At 41.2% G+C, this 17,901-nt stretch overlaps 1 long non-coding RNA gene across 2 annotated transcripts in view; it reads right to left on the bottom strand.

Moving 5' to 3' along the window:
• The window catches only part of LOC123598844, a 233,583-nt gene extending 216,400 nt beyond the window's left edge, over window positions 1-17,183 (bottom strand). For both annotated transcript variants that reach the window (XR_006712823.1, XR_006712820.1), the window contains exon 1: window positions 17,096-17,183. This is a non-coding gene — a long non-coding RNA (uncharacterized LOC123598844). The remainder of the gene's footprint in view (window positions 1-17,095) is intronic.
• Between the last annotated feature and the right edge of the window lie 718 nt (window positions 17,184-17,901).

Below are 17,901 nucleotides of genomic sequence, written 5' to 3' on the forward strand. Positions count from 1 at the left end.
AGTCTTGAATTGTTCTCATAAACTCATTGGAATCAGTCTTGTTGGAATAATATGGGGCAGGGATGGGGGGAGGAAGAAGAAAGAACGAGTCTTCCAGGGAAAATACTGGCTCCTTAGTCCCCCACATGAGCTGAAGCAGCTTGGCTCATCTAGGCTGCAGGGCGTTTTGTAAGCGCGTTGGGTTAACACATTATCTCTGAAATACCACAGAGTCTGAGGGCCTCTGAATAGTGAGTAATTTCCTTGGAGTTTTGAGAATACTTCTACAAGTTAGTGAAGTCAGCAAATTATTTATTTGATTTCCTCCTCAGTTTCACATTCTGGAAATTCCCAGCAGCCTAATAGCAATGGCAACAACACCTGCTTGGCTGTCGGGTTGCAGGCATCTTTCTTCCTAATATCCCCCAAATGATCACCCTGCCTATTGTCCTAATATCTCTAGATTTTTCCTGTGTGAACAAGATTACAACTTCTCTGCCACTTTCTTATCCCAGCTCCATCTGGGACAATTGTCCCATAAATATTTGCACACAGTTAACATGTGACGTTAGATGCAAAGTGTGTGTGGGCACGCACGCACTCAAGCTACTACACTCTCTAACGTATTCCTTATTCATAAGGAAAAAAATGTATCAGAGCAGTTTAAAGCACAATCTTTGAAAGCAAAACTGAGTTCAAATTTCAGTGCTATCACTTACTAGATATGTAATCTTGAACACGTTACTTAAATATTTTTGTGCCTCAGTATCCTCATCTATAAAACGGGAATAATAATACCTCCAACTTCACACAGCTGATAAAGGAATTGAATGGGATCATGCATGTAAAGTGCTTGGTTAATGTTTGTCACACTGTAACTGCTAAAGCAAATGCCATTTTTAAATATTGGTGTTGCTATTATTGTCATCATTTTATTATTACTGTTATTGCTGTTCCAACCTTTGCTTGAAAAGAGCAAAAAAAAAAAAAAAAGTGGTATTGGGTAAAGATGTGCTTGGGCAAAGGGCGTCCTTGCAGAAAACCATATACTATGCCAACTATCTGCACCACTTCTCAGAAGTTCTCTTCTCTGGTGTATCTTGTGGTAGTCCGCTGCTTCAGAACCAATCCCTCCCCCCCTCGGGAAGGGCCTCACCCGCACCAGCAAGCATCTTCTCTCCTCTACCTTCCTCTCTTTGGCTCCAGTCTCCCAGCTCTTTTTAGTTTCTTTTAAGTTTAGACTTAAACTGTGGCTCACTGATACCTCCATATGGTACAAAATTTTAAAGACATGAAAAGGTAATACTAATATATCTTTCTCCCATCTCTGTCTTCTATATCCAGATCCCCGAGACAACCACTGTCACAGTGGATATTCTATGCATAGATAGCAAATACGTACATGTGTATTTCCTTTTTGAAACCCCCGCACTTTGAAACCCCTGCACTTATTTAATAAAACTTAGAGATTATACCATGCTAGTGCCTTAAAAATCGCCTCATTCTCTGTAACAGCTGTATTATTTTCCATGGGGTAGATATACCATAATTTATTTATCCAATCCCCTAAAGATTGTTTCAATATTTTATTATCATAAATAATGCTGCAATAAGTACTTATGTACGTATAATGTTTAAATACATTGTTTAAATATTTTATTATCATAAATTATAAAATTGCTTCAATATTTTATTATAAATAATGCTGCAATAAGTTACTTTGTACATATGTAATCTTGTACATCTGTGAGATAAACTCCTAGAAATGGAATATTTAGATCAAAGTGTAGGTGCATTTTTAATATTTGTAGATTTGGCCAAATTACCCTCTGTGAAGGTTTTGCTAATTTGTAATCCCACTAGTAATGTAATAGAGTGTCACTTTCTCCACACACTCTACCTGTATAGGTTGTGTTCAATTGTGTGAGCTTTTCCGTGCTTTTCTTTAAGCAGAGTAATCTCAACTTATTCAATACTGTGTATCTCTGGTGATATGTTCTTATAAAAAAATGTTTTTGTCTCTTCTGCATTTTCCTACATTCCTTTGCAATGTACCTGTGGCATCGAGCCTATCTTCTGTCCATAGCCCCAGACCCTTGATCCTCCTCTTCCCCCTCTGTGCTTATGAGGATCTCCTCCATGATGCCTGTGGGATTTGCACGATCTGGGTCAGCCCAGTTGGGGCTGGGAGACCTCTAACAGGCCTGGGAGCAAATGGCTTAGAGTGAGGTTCCTATCTCCCACCCTGAGTCTGAAGCACCTGCCAAGGGAGGTGCAGGATGGCCTTCACCAAATATATATCCTTGGTGATTTGGCCAGATGCCATTGACTAAATCATGGCATCTATCTACATGGGAATACCAGACATCCCTGAAAAATGAATGAACAACTGCATGAATCAACACAGATCACAGGGATGTATGACAAGCATAAAAGCAAGCCACATAAAATACATGCTGCATAATAATGTGTCTATTAAGTACTACTAAAATGAGCAAACCAAATGATGTAATGTTTACTAATGTAAACATGTATGGTAAAACTATATACATCGTAAGAGAACAAAAAATGCAAAATTCGGGATCATGGTATTCTGGCGGCAAGAGGAGCAGGCAGGATGATCTGACCAGGAGCGTCAACACTGTTGATGATATTCTCTCTCTCTCTTTTTTAAATGTTTTATTTGTTTTTGAGAGAGAGAGAGAGATTGAAAGCATGAGCAGGGGAGAGGCAGAGAAAAGGGGGGTTACAGAAGATCAGAAGCAGGCTCTGTGCTGACAGCAGACAACCTGATGCAGGGCTCAAGCTCACAAACCACAAGATCATGACCTGAGCCGAAATCAGACCCTTAACCGACTGAGCCACCCAGGCACCCCAGTGTCAGTGATATTCTTTTGCCTAATTTGCATGGTGGGTTTCTGGATGTTCATTTTTTTCCTCTTCTTAATAATTTCTATGCTACTTACATCCTTTTGTATGTGTAACTTTCATAATTTTAATGGAAAGCTACAGAAATATAAACTAGAAAGAAGGTCATGACATATTAAGGGAAATCAGACAACAAAATAATGTGTACCTCATGATCCTTCCTCAAACTAGACACAAACACACACAGACATACATGCATACACACACAAATTCTAGATAGATATTGACCACAGTGATAATAATGGGATTTGAGTGGTGGAATTATAATTTTTTAAGACTTCTCTTATTTTTCTGATATGTATTTCTGATATGTATTGTTTTCAACATACATACCATTTTTTGTAATAACGTATTTTGAAATATTTTTAAAATGTGCCAAGTACCACTACCAAGTATTTAATAACAGCTAACATGTAACCAAGCTCACTCTATGCCAGATTCTGTGTCAAGGGCATTACAAACATTTTCTTATTCAGTCTTCATGAAAAGTTGGGGTAATTGGCAGCAATATTCCCATTCCACTGAGGACAAAACAGAAGGCCTGACAGGTTGAGTAACTTGCTAACAGACACATAGATAGTCAGTGGCAGGGGCAGAACCCAACTCAGCCTGTCTTCCTGTCAAGCATGTGCTCCTGGCCAAACTGTCATGCAACACTCACTGGCCAACAGAAGCCCGAAGGAGCTATACAATGCCAAAAAATGTTAAGGGTCTAGGATTTCACCTTACATTTCAAGCTAATAAGCTACCCTGTTGCTTTTTCATGGATATTGGCAGAAGACACAAGACTCATGGGTCAGAGACAAAAGCCTTTGGCAGTCACAACCAATAAAGCATGAAAATTCTGTTGATTTGTATCCATTCCTCATGCCCCTCAAGTACCAGAGGGTGACACAGGCGGACGTTGATGAATGCCTGCACACACGGTGGACAGTGTGGCAAGGAAGGAACACTGGAGGATCCACCACCTTCACAGCAAGTGGAAGCAACCTGCTTTTTGTCTAAGAGATTATCCCATTTTTCAAGTTGCTTGTTGCAAACACAGTGCTGAGAAATATCTCAAGAAAAGATCACTCAGTGCCTTGCATATCTAACAAGAAGGTGCAGGGCCCATGGAAGGTTGCTCCCCAACATATAACCAAGACTCTTTGAGCTGCAAATTCTAGAAATCCAGCTCAAATTTGTTGAAACAAAGGATGAAGAAAAATGAATTGACTTAAAACTCCTATTTCTTTTTCTTTCATCTCCTTTCTTCTACATTGTCCCCACTCACTGATAAGCATTCTCCTTAATATCATAGGAGGGCTGCCTGTAACAACAATCCCAAACCGGAACATGACTTGTTCCAGCCCTTCTAATAGAAGTCCTGGAGTTAAGTCTCAGTGGCTATGTTTGATCTGCATTGGGTCCCATGTCCATCCTAAACCAGTTGCTGGGACCAGGTGAAACAGTGCTCTGGGTCCCTTCCTGGGTCCCTTACCCACTTCTAGAGCCAATGGTGGGGTCCATCCCACCCTAATCATCTGTACTGACGGTGGGATTTTCCCTACAGAAAATCAGAGTGCTGTTAACAGAAGACAAAGTTGTGGATGCTCCACAGACAAAATACACGCTGTGTCTAGGAATGGGCTGTCTCTAAAACATCACACATAGCAGACAGTAAGCTAGTTGGACTGACAAGATGAAATGTAAGGTATTCTGATAAGATTTGCAAAATTCCACATATCTCAGGGGTACTTATGCAGAAATGGTTCCCAACTACTGGTGCTCCCCATGACTTTCGATATTTGAGGCAATTATCAGAAGGTTGTAGCAGCTTGACTGCACCCAAATGCAGTGTGCATGGGGATTTGCCAATACAAAAAGGAGGAAGAAAAAAAAGAATGAAACAATTCCAAGCTAATTGGTTTATAATTGATTCCAGTGCTCTCCTTCAGTCTCATGCGTTCTTTCTTCTCAACTCCCCCTACAATGAAGAACCAGGAATAAATAATATTCAAATACAATCATACCCAAGGGAAAAATTATCTAAATACCCAGGATTGCTTTTGTTAGAACACAATATTTTGGGTGAGTAGGGAGCATACCCTTATAGTGGCTTAAGTATCCTTAGCTAAAAGTAGCAGAGTCAAAAAGATTGCATCACTCCCAATGCATGGGCTAGGTTCAGGCTCTTAAGGAGGAATGATAATTTTCCAATGGAGATTTGTCCAATTTCTCCTTTATAGCTACCACTATCATCACCACCCCTTTCTGTTTTCAATAAAGTAGCACCTAAATTTGTTATAAATGTAGTGATGCCAGATGAGAGACACTCACTCAGAGCTCCCCACCTCACAGAAGGGATAAGGACTAAAGATGTCTCTCACAGGTACAGTCCCTCCTGGCAAAGATGTCCTCAATAAAGGGCTATTCAGTGGAATATAGAACAGATAACAGGGCAGACAAGTATATGAGTATATGAGATGCACCTGAGTATAGAATGGGAGCCAAAAAAAAAAATAATTGGTAGTTTGAGCTAAATTCAATAGTAGAACAGCCTGGCTTTCTCCTCTCTACCATGCAGTGCTACTTCTCCAACTCCTGCCAAGCCATCAAGTGAAAATGCAAATATTGTCATTTCAAGAAAATGAACTTCTGTAAAGAGAATGTGTTGGCTAGAGGAAACGCATCACAGACCTCAAAAGCCATTATTGCCTATTCAACGTTCTGAGTCTCCCCTCCTTCCTTTTCCACCTCCTGAAGCCTAACTAACAGAACCCATGTCATTATGCCCAGCTTTTCCATCTTCATTCTCGGGGATGCTCTTTCCAAAGAAATTTCATCATAGAGAAAGAGTTACTGGAGGGCAAGGAGCATGTACTACTTATTTATTGCTATGTAACTAGTAATTCCAGACCTTACCACTTTAAAACAGAAGACATTTGTAATCTGTAGTTTCTGAGGGTTAGGAATCAAGGTTGCTTAGCTGGGTGTCTCTCCTAAGGCTGCAATCAAGTTGTCAACAAGGACTGAATCATCTCAAGCTCTAACATAGGAAGAAGCCAAGCTCCCCTACATGGCTGTTGGCCAGGGACATGAGTTCCTTTCCACGTTGACCTCTTTATGGGGCACCTCGCAACATGGCAGCTGGCTTTCCTCAGAACAAGCCAAAAGAGAATGAGACAGAGTGAACAAGATGAAAGTCACCTAATATTGGATTCTAATGTTGGAAGTGGCACACCATCACTTCTGCCTTTTTTTTTTTTTTTTTTTTTTTTTTTTTTTTTGCTAAAAGTCCTATCCAAATGGAGAGGACATGGTCATAAATACCAGGAGGTTGGGATCACTGGGGCCTTCTTAGAGGGTTCCTACCCTCTATCCAGTCATGTGATATGCCTCACACCTAATAGGGAGCCAGGCAAATGGTCAGCTCAACAATACTTGCTACACCACAATTAATCCAGTCCAAAGGACTCATACAAAGCAGAATAGGATACAAGGAATAAACAATGGTGTGGTAGGTATGAATTTTATTCTGCCAACTCAAGTGTGCAAGAATTAAATCTTCTATATCTCAGCCTAATTTTTATTTGAGTCCTCATCCTGCCTGGATGGCAAAAATGTACTCTCAGTCCATGGGAATCCACTTCCCATTTGTCCTGGGCACAAATTTGTAGTCCCATTTATAGTTTTTCATTTCAAAAGAGATTATTTAGTGGCAAGACCATGGGGGAAGAGAGTGGGGGGAGGGCATCTCCTGGTCCTTAAGTCACAGGTGTTGGAGGAATTATGTCTCACCCCATCTGCTCCTCAGTCACCCAGGCACAACCTGAGATGTGTGCCTTTAGGGGCCACTCTTCTCCGTTCCACTTATGACCCACTGTGAAGTTTCTGAGCCAGAATGGGACACAGAATTCTCTCTCTGGTCCATCTTGTGAGATATCTTGCTTAGACACCACTCATCTAGGCTCTTGTGGCCTCCCAGGACTATGGTCACAGAGAAAGTTTGCAGAACCCTCTGCTCTCCAGTGCCTCCAAATTCTCTGCAGCTGCACAGGCTCCCAGGCCCTGCCTTTGAAGTAGGGTGAACAATGGTCCTCTCAGACTCTCAGACCTGCTAGCTTCTCTGCTCTCATTGCCACCCCTCTTTCTCTCTCCTCTTCCCTCTCAGCCCAACCCTTAACCCAGAGGACACTTTACTATGCACTGGATAGGAAAACAGAAGACCCGATTCTGTGTTGACCTCGGACATTTTCCCTCAGAGGCACTTTCACTTCCTCTATCTTCACACTTTCCCATTATGCCCCTGCCCTATCCAGGGCATTTCACCCCTTCTCCCTCATGGGTCAGGCTTCAGAAACATAAAGCCAGTGCCTGGCAGGCTACCTCCTGCCCTTCGAAGCCCTTACCTGAGGCACTGAACACAGAATGGAATCTTATTTGCACAGGAAGTCAGAAAGAGAGAGGAGAAGGGAAATCAGAGGGGCTCTTCCTTCCTTCCTTCCTTCCTTCCTCCCTCTTTCTTTCTTTCTTTCTTTCTTTCTTTCTTTCTTTCTTTCTTTCTTTCTTTCTTTCTTTCTTTCTTTCTGTGATTCTTTTTAAAAACAGATCATTTTCCACAAAGGCAAATAGTTTGCACCATGTTGGAGACCTCGGAAGTGTTGGTTGACACTCTGCAAAAACAAAAGAGCAAGCTCAGGGAGCCAAAGGGCACATAAGGGTAAAAGTGATGTTAGTTACACGGATAGGTGGGAGACTGGAAGAACAAAAACTGCTCTGCTCGTCTCTCTGACAGATGACACTTTCTGTCCTCTCTCTGCTGGCTCCCTTGGTCTCACTATACATGGGCCTCTGGTCCACTGCCTTTAACCACTGCTTCAAGCAGACACTCCTGGTGTCTCCTGAGATTTTCATGATGTGGGCATACTCCTGAAAAGGTGCACAGCCTCCACTTGTCCACATAGACCCATGCCCCTCTGGAAATAGATGGCCCTTTAGAAGAATCTTGGAATCTCACGAGGTGGCAGGCACATTATTATTACTAAGGAAATACTATACTAAAAATTTTTAAAGGAGCATTTAAATTACTAAACTACCTTACTTCCTTTAAGCTTCTCCCAATTCTCACATCCAAAAGTTAGCTATTAATAATCGTATCACTGATAAAGAAACTGAGACCAGCAAGACTGGGATTCAAGATGTGAACTCAGTCTCATGCTAAAATCAGTGATCTTTCCATTAAAATATGGCAAAATGAACCTTGGCAAGTAAAAAATAGTAAGGAGCTGAGCAATTTTTTGGACTAGTATAAGCAATCAATGTACTTAATTGATAGACATTCATTTTCTGCACTTTGTTCCAAATATTAAGAAAGGTGGTAGCAGCAGGAAGATTAGAATGTTCTCATGTGATTTCTGTTTGCTTGCTTTCTGCTTTTACAAAGAATGGTAGCTGGAGGTATCAGAAAAAATTTTAAGGTATTTTTGTGGCTGATTTGTTCATCTGAGAATTATTGTCAATTAGCTCAATTGTTAGGGTATCTTGAGAGCAAGTATTCAAAATCCAGGTGAGACAATCAGCATGGTCCACCCAAGACAGCAGGGGAGCAGCTCAGTATAGAAATTCCTTCTCCCATAAAAAAAAAAAAATCAACTCATTACAAGTATTGGGTTAATCATGGGATAATTCGCATTGTTATTTAGTTCTCAGGGGCCAGTTCTGGCCAAGCCTCCTTCTGTGCCTGAGGAATTCTGTACAGAAAGATGGAACTGCTACCACAGAAGGACTTTCATGGGGCACCTGGGTGGCTCAGTACTTTAAGCATCTGACTCTTGATTTCGGCTCAGGTCATGATCTCACAGCTCCTGAGTTCAAGCCCCATGTTGGGCTCTGCACTGACAGTGCAGGACCTGCTTGGGATTCTCTCTCTCCCTCTCTCTCTGCCCCTCCCCTGCTCATGCTCACTCGCTCGCTCTCTCTCAAAATAATAAACTTAAAAAAAAAAAAAGGACTTTAATGCTGACCAAAGATTCTCAAAGTAGGAGCCAGCAATGATTTTGCAACTGGTACAACAGCCCCGAGTAAACCACATGTTTTCTGAAGACAGAGCATTTAATATTTCTCCACATTATCCTTTATGATTTCTCAATTATACATAGATACCATTATGAATTGATAAAGCACACATTCTCATAAAAAGCATTTTTTAATTCATAATAGATTTTGTCTTTGTGTACTAAGATAACAAAAGGTTACTATTATTGAAAATACAATTTTTATCCTTTGAGGAGTCAACAATAATGTTTTGTGTTATAAAGGGATCTTGATGCTTTAAACGGTCGGGAATCACTGATGCAAGTTACCCAAAGGATCCATGCTCACACATTCTGGAAGCAAAATAATTGAAACTGATCCTGGATTAATGCAATCTCTATCAAAATCCCAATTTTTGCAGAAATTAACAAGGTCAACCTAAAATTCATATGGAAATATAAGGAACCTAAAATAGCCAAAACAGTGCTGAAAAAGAAAGAACAGGGGCCCCTGGGTGGCTCAGTTGGTTAAGTGTCCAACTTCAGCTCAGGTCATGACCTCACGGTTCGTGGGTTCGATCAAGCCCCACATTGGGCTCTGTGCTGAATGATTGCTCAGAGTCTGGAGCCTGCTTCAGATTCTGCGTCTCCCTCTCTCTCTGCCCCTCCTCTGCTCATGCTCTGTCTCTCAAAAACAAATCCATGTAAAAAAATTTTTTTTAAAGAAGAGAAAAAGGAAGAACAAAGTTGAAGGACTCACATTTCCCAGTGACAAAACCTCCTACAAAACTACAGTAATCAAGACAGTGTGGTACTGGTATAAGAATAGGCAAATAGATCAACAGAATAGAACTCAGAATCAATTAATGAAGCCTAACATTTACAGCTGACTGATTTTTCAATGAGGGGGTAAAGACAATTCAATGGGGAAATAGTAGTCTTTTCAACAAATAGTGTCACATGCAAAAGAATGAAGGTGGATCCCAACCTCACACTATGTACAAAAATTAACTCAAAATGGATGATAGACCTCAATGCAAAAGTTAAAACTTTAACACTCTGAGAAAAAAAAAATGGGAGTAAATCTTTGGATTACTTTGGTTCTTTGATATGGCACCAAAAGTACAAGTGACAAAAGAAAAAACAGATAAATAGGACATCATCAAAATTAAAAGCTTTTTCTACTTCCAGGAATGCCATCAAGAAGTGAAAAGACAACCCACAGAATGGGAGAACATATTTGCCAATCTGATAAGAGACTACAATCTATAATATGCAAGGAATTCTTACAAGTCAACAATAAAAAGTCAAATAACCCAATTTAAAAATGAGCAAAGGATTTAAGAGACATTTCTCCAGAGAAAATGTACAAATTGAAAATAAACACATGAAAAAATCAGTATCATTTATCATGAGGGAAATTCAAATCAAAGCCATAATGAAATACCACTTTACACCCACTGGGATGACTAGAATTTAGAAAAACATGCAATAATAAATGTTATTAAGAAGGTGGACAAGCTTTCTAAAACAGTTCACCAGTTCCTCAAAATGTTAAGTGTATAGTTATTGTATGACCTGGAAATTCCACACCTAAGTATATACCCAAGAAAATTAAAAACTTATGTCCACACAAAACCTGTACACAAATGCTCATAGCAGCATTACCCATAATAGCCCCAAAGTGGAAACAACACAAATATTCGACACCTAATAAATAAAATGTGCTATATCTACACAATGGAATATTATTTGGCAATAAAAAGAAATGAAGTCTGATACATGCTACAATATGGATGAACCTTGAAAACAATATGCTAAGTAAAAGAAACCAGTCACAAAAGGCCGCATATTGCATTATTCCATTTATATGAAATTTCAGAAATGGGTGTATAGAAGTATATAGTAGATTAGTGGTTGCTGGGGCCTGGGAGCTGACTGCTAATGGAGGTGTCTCCTGGAGTGATTACAATATTCTGAAATTTGGCAATGTAATGGTTGTATAATTCTGCAAATGCACCAAAAACCACTGAGTTATACAGAGGTGGGCAAACCATTTCCATAAGAGCTAGATATTAAATATTGTAGGTCTTGTGGGCCATACAGTCTTTGTCATAACTACTCAACTCTGTCATTGTAGAGCAAAAGCAACCATAGGTCATGTGTAAGTGAATGGGTGTGGTTGTGTTCTAGTAGAACACAGCTATTATTTACCAAAACAGGCAGCAGTCATCAACCCACAGATGTAGTTGCCAACCCTTACTCTAGATGGTGAAGTCTTTGAGGCAGAGGCTATGCTTTATTCATTTCTAGGTCCCCTGAGTGAGTAGGGTGTGCTCAGTATATAACTACTTGAACTGAACGAGAATGCCCTTGCACCATTTTCCTTCTCTGAACATAAGGAGTTGCTAGTATTTCTTATTCCTCTTGCCCTCTGGAAGCACGTGGGGATATAACAACCAGCTGTCCCCTGGTTGGCTGTGGAAGGAGCACTGCAACCTGCAGAGAGCTGGCCTTAGATTGAAAGGAAAGGGATGGAAATAGGATAAAAGCAAGTACCAACCAAGTGATGAAAATTAAACAGGAAACCCACTTAACACTTGAGTTGCTGCCATCTACAGCGTTCCTACCTAGAGCAACAGTACTGGTCAGAGGAAATAGCTCTGGTCTAGATGTCTGCCTAGAGGTACAATTTAGTGCAGACCCATGCATCTCTAAAATGTCTATCACACCAAGTGGAAATAGAGTCTGTGTTTCTCCCCCAAGAAAGACTTTGACCCATTTTTCTAAATCCAGCTAAGGCTGTGTTACAGTCTTTACCCAGGAAGCCCACTTGCAACATTTATCCAATATCTCCAAGGAGGAAGGAGGGTAAATGCATTACATTTGCCATCCTGACTTAATGAGGTTGTTTCAAACTGTGCATGTCCCCAGACTCTTTGCTCCAGCACGGGCTAAGAAGAGAGATGGAGCAGTAGGGTTGTGTTCCTTTAAGGGCAGTGAGAGAAAATAGGGCGCATTTTCCCTCCCTGGGTTTTCCCAGTGATGAGTGATGAGGATGTTCCATTGATCATTTCTGTTCCTCTGCATTCATAGGGCTCAGCTCTCTCCAAATAACACAGCCCTGGTGTTCTCCCTTTGGGAAGACACCACAGAGTGAGCAATAAGAGCAAGCTCTGAGCTGTCTGCCAGTGGCAGGGATGGTCACCCTCTCCCTCTGATCTACTTAGAACTTAGTGACCTCAGTACAGTGGCTTATTGTAGATACCACTAAGATAATTAAGGATAAAAACCAACCTCTATAACACCACCTTAGAGTTGTTTGCTATTCAAGTAGAGAATATGTTGGGGGAAAAATTAAGGAATGTATTAAGGAATCTTCCATGTCACAGAACATGTCAGAAATGGTGCTATAAGGCTGTGCTTCTGTTTTTGCACAGGGCTAATTTGCATGTTTGTTATGTCAAGAAAAAACAGAATATGATATTTAGAAGATATAGGTAGTCAACATATTCAACATCTTGATCTGTGTGTCTTTTATTATCTTTTTAAGTTTTGGATACCAGAGGGAAAAGTTAGCAGATGCGTTAGCATTGAGCTAGAAGGGACAAGAGAAGTATCTCTGTCTGGTGTCTCCTCAAAGGCACATGGGAACAAGGATAAATGGGTATTGCCAACTTGGTCACAAGCTAACAATTGGAATCAAAGATCTGTCTTTGTTCAAGACGAGCACACATAACTCATAATAATTCTGCATGGCTGCGATGCTCTGAAATTACCAGCCTGGCTCCTTGCTGCATCCTATTGGCAGGCATTTCAGAAATTGTTACTGAGGGTACCAGGCTGGGATAAGTTGTGGACATGAGGATAGAGCCTCCCCATTGAAGAAGTGAAGTGGTTTGCAAACATTTTTACTTACAGAATTTCTAGGTTGCAGTAAAAACCCACATCATTGTGTGAATTTTACTTCCATAAATCAAAAACAACAAAACACAAGGCTATGTCATTAGGACACTTGCTGCTGCCAAGTAACTGAACTTACTAAGAAGCTTATACCACAAGTTATTAGATCACGTAATATGAAGACCAGAGGCAGGGAGGGGACCAGGAGCAATGTATCAGAGTTCAGCTCTGTATCTCTGCAACTTCTTACTCACACATTCCTCTTGTGCTGCCGTCATCAATAGACTAGTAGCTAGATGGTTATAGCTGGTCAAGGCATCTGGACAGTAACAGCGCTGAAAGGAAAAGGTCTCTACCTTGCAGCCCTTTGTTGGGATCAAGAAACCCTAGATGCCTCCCTGCAGGATCACCTTCATGCTTCATAGGCCAGTGGCTCAAGGGCCAATTCTGACTGAGATGGGAACCTTGTAAGTAGGAGGCCACGTGTTTCAGTTATCCATTGTTGCATAACAAACTGCCCCTGCTTAACAGGATAACAGGCAGTTAACCATTGTTGCATAACAAACGGCTTAAAGAAACTGTTATTGGGGTGCCTGGGTGGTTCAGTCGGTTAGGTGTCCGACTTCGGCTCAGGTCATAATCTCCAGGTTCGAGGGTTTGAGCCGCACATCAGGCTCTGTGATGACAGCTCAGAGTCTGGAGCTGCTTCCAATTCTGTGTCTCCCTCTCTCTCTGCCCCTCCCCTGCTCATGCTCTGTCTCTCTCTCAAAAGTAAATAATAAAAACATTTTTTAAAAAAGAAACTATTATTTTATTTGCTCACAATGCTATGAGTCAGGAATTTGGTTGGACCCAGTGGAGAAGATTCATTTCTATTCCATGATAACTGTTTCTTTGGACAATTGGATAAGACTGTTCAATCAGGGCTATATATCCGGGACCTAGAGTTTGGTTCTTGGCTGAGTTTCTTGGTTGTCCTCCATGTTGAGAGCTCATATGGTTAACTTGAGCTTCCTCACAGCATGGTGATCTCAGAGTTCAAAGAGCATAGTTCCAGTGTGCAAGTGTTTAACAGACCTCTAGTTTATCACATTGCCCAATATCTCATTGGCCAAAGCAAGTTATCTGGCTGAGCCGAGAGTCAATATGGGAGGGAATATACAAGTGTAAATACTGACAGACATGGCTTACTGGGGCTATGAATACAACAGTTATCACATCAACAGTCTGGTTCATCCTGAGTCCTATCCAGCCCTGATCCTGTGTCCCAGTTCTGATGATTGTGCTTCTGTTGTCTCCAGTGAACGTCTACCTTTAGCAGCTTTCTCTATACCCACAATCTAAGTCACAGGTAATCTATAAAAATACAGCAACACCTTTCTCCTCTGCACCTCAGAAATTTTTCCAGACTCTACCTTTTTCACTCCCCTTTGAACCTCTTCTCTCTCATCTGCTTATCCATCTTTTCTATCTATGAATGATACTATATCCACCCTCTCTTCCTAGCATCTTTCAAATGACAACTACTACATAGGACAAGCTGTTTGAGTCTGGGCTTCAACCCAGATTCTGCCTCTTAGACTATCTCCTTATTTACATGCACCAGAGTCTACTGGATGTGATGCTCATCCCAGGGTTCTGCCTGGGCTTCTGGGTCCAGCACTTTAGACTCTGCATGGCTGAGGAAAGCACTCAGATGTCTGTGTTTGCCTCATGATCCTGAGCCCTTGACTTGGAATTTATTTCAGACCATGTTCCTCTACGACTCAGCTACCCCTGTTCTCCCCACAGGAGAAGCCCATCCCAGATGTGGAGATTTTGCTGTTGGCTGAGACTTCTCCGTGGTAAAAAGAGTTACCTATCTTTTAAGATGTCCAACATCCCCAGGTCCAGGGATCCCTTTACATACTGTCTGCCTGGGAGGGAATCCCTGCTGCTTCATTATGAACAGGACACTCAAACCAGCTTAGGCAGGAGATGGGGATTTATGGGCTCACATAATGAAACCATGTGAAGGTGGAACCAGCTCCAGAAATAATGGATGCGAGGACTGGAGCATAGTCTGGACCTGCTTTCTAGTTCCACCTCTCACCGTGATGTCTCCAAATGTTGGCTTCACCTTCACTTTCTTTTTTTTTTTTTTTTTTTTTTTTTTTTTACTTTTTTTTTTTTTTTTTTTTTTTCAATGTTTATTTATTTTTGGGACAGAGAGAGACAGAGCATGAACGGGGGAGGGGCAGAGAGAGGGAGACACAGAATCGGAAACAGGCTCCAGGCTCTGAGCCATCAGCCCAAAGCCTGACGCGGGGCTCGAACTCACGGACCGCGAGATCGTGACCTGGCTGAAGTCGGACGCTTAACCGACTGCGCCACCCAGGCGCCCCCACCTTCACTTTCTAAAGACAGCTTTCTCTAATGTCAGGAACTGTGGCCATCAGGAGTCCTGGAGTCTCTACAACACTCAGAGTAAGATTCTTTAGCTTTCTCTCAGAGCAGATGATTGTATGCCAAAGCTAGTTAGCAATAGAGACGAAAGACAGGTTTATATCTTCTTTTAAAGTGTTTATTTTTACTTCTTTTCCCACCCTGTTATGACCTGTATATGGAAGGGAGACAAGAAGTAGGAGAATGGAGAATAAGCAGCTCAAGTCCATAGGTCTCTCGGGTCCTAGGAGTCCCCATGGCAACCAGGTGGGTCCAAGACCCATGAAGCTTCCCCTCCTTAGGGTGGCTAAGGAAAGGCTTTTACACACTTGGCTGGGTATATAAATCCAAAAACCCTTATCCAAGACCTTTAGAGTCAGATGAGTTTTAGAACTTCCCTGATTTTAGAAACATTATGTATAGAGTACATACCATGTATTATATATCACCCCCAGTGGGGTGTGAAGCCACATTCCATAATCAAACTCATTAACTGTTCTATGATAGAATGTATGAATATTCACACTTCTAGGATAAATGATGTTTATATGGATCCTCTTGTTAGGTCAGCCTTTGCTACTAAATGCATAATGTAAAAACCTGTTGGTTTTCAGAAATTGAGGATTTCAAAATAAGGGATAAGAGATTGTGGGTCTATAAGGAATGTGGAAAGTGATAACTAATACCTGGACTATTGGTCCCAGTGTTAAAGACGATCTCTGATGGATCTTGAGTCTGTGATCAATTGAACTTGAGTCACGTGCTTATGCCTGTGTCCCACATCCCTATCCTACCACACCATGGCTCCACTATCAGGAACACCACAAAGCACCCCTTCCCCAATATTCCCTGCCTTACTGCTACCATCTGACAACAACCTACTTTCAAAAAAGAGGTGACACTTACAATGGATTGTCTGTCTCCTATCAGAAGATCATCAGTGCCACCTCCATATGGCCCTACATTCCTGTTGCCCTAGATTGTCATAAGATGTCCACAATCTCAGGTCTCTCTTCTCCACCTGGCCTCTCATCCTCATAAAGTTCAAAATATCCCCTAATCAAACCCAATTTCCTATTCCTTCAAACTCTCTTACTGTTCCCTCTGAAACTTACAGTACACCATCAGCAAATTCTCTCAACTCTTAAGCACTGAATGTTTCCTTCTCCTTATTCTGGTGAAGGTATGCTCTTCCTGAGGACCCCTTCCCTCACCCCCATAGTCCTCTCAAGTCATAGATTTATCTCACCCCACTCATACCACTAAGCCTGAGAGCAGAAAATGTCCTTACTCCTCACTGCCATTTTCAGACTTTCATTTTTCCTGTATAAACACACACATACACATACACACACAACTTCTTTGAAACTTATGCCCCATACTACAGCATCTATTGCTCCTCCTTATTGGAGTCATTTAAAGGTCTTTGGGTTACTCCTCTTCATTTCCCTTTCTCTCCCTCTTACTGCCCCTACACAACTTGGTGATTTTGCTACAGATGATAACTCCAGGACCTTTACTTCTCAATTTCTCGATCTCATCTCCACCTGCTTTGCCCACCCAGCCTCTACTTACCCTCACGTTATTCTTGTCATTACCATTTACTGAACCCTTCCATAATCTGTATTTTGAATATCCCATTCTCCAAACACAGTCTCTCAAGCTTCTTCCCTCTGTACTGCAATTGTACTGATTTTTAGACCACATTGAGACCTCTAACCCTGCCATCATTTGACTGTCCAGTTGTACCCCAACTTCCTTCATTAGATTTCATGCTCTATTATCATAAACATTCCTTCACAGATATAATCAACTCATTTGCTCCATTCTTCTTCCGTCATACTCACCTGGCAGAAAACTCAGTCCTGGTTAAATCCAACTTTCTGCCTGCTCCATACCCGCAGAGCTGAAAGTGGTCAGAGAAAAGGCATAAAACTAGGATGACTTGTCTCTGTTTAGTCACTCCAGTGAGCCTATAGTGCCATTTGTCACTCCTACCACATTCCTTAGTCAGCTCACTCCCACTCAATGGTGAGTAATTCACACCTTCTTTTCTCTTCTCAACTTGCCCACCCTCTTCCCATTCCTACTCTAAGCTGAAGACCTTGCCTGTTATTTCATGGAGAAAATAGAAATAATCAAGAGAGAACTTTCATATGCCTCCATATGGTTTTCTCACCCTCTTATACTCATACTTTTTTTTTTTTATTATTCTATGTGATCTTTCATTTCAACTTTTCTCTGGGTGTTTAGTTCAATCTCTTCCTTCTGAAGATCATCATTCCCATCTCACTTTTTCATTACCATGAATTCCACTATAGCCACCTCAAATAGGTAATAGTAACTTCCAAGACCACCTAACTCCCAGTAGGAAAACCTGATTAGTCCAGCTTGGGTCAAGTGTGGATCAAGTGCACCTCCAGTCCAATCAGCTGTGGCCATGGAAGAGGAGTTACATTGCACATGAGACTCTTAGAAAGAGACCTTGCTCTGAAAAGATGGTGTCAGGCAATTAAAAATAAAGGACGGGGAAGAAAAAGGGAGAAGAAAATATAGGGTAGCAAATAGCCAAAAACAAAACAGAAAACCACTCCAAAATTCTGTCTTCCACCAAAAAAAAAATATGAATATAAGGCATTTAACAATTTAAAGA

Source organism: Leopardus geoffroyi, chromosome C1 (assembly GCF_018350155.1).
Source record: "Leopardus geoffroyi isolate Oge1 chromosome C1, O.geoffroyi_Oge1_pat1.0, whole genome shotgun sequence".
In the NCBI taxonomy this organism is placed as follows: Eukaryota; Metazoa; Chordata; class Mammalia; order Carnivora; family Felidae; genus Leopardus; species Leopardus geoffroyi.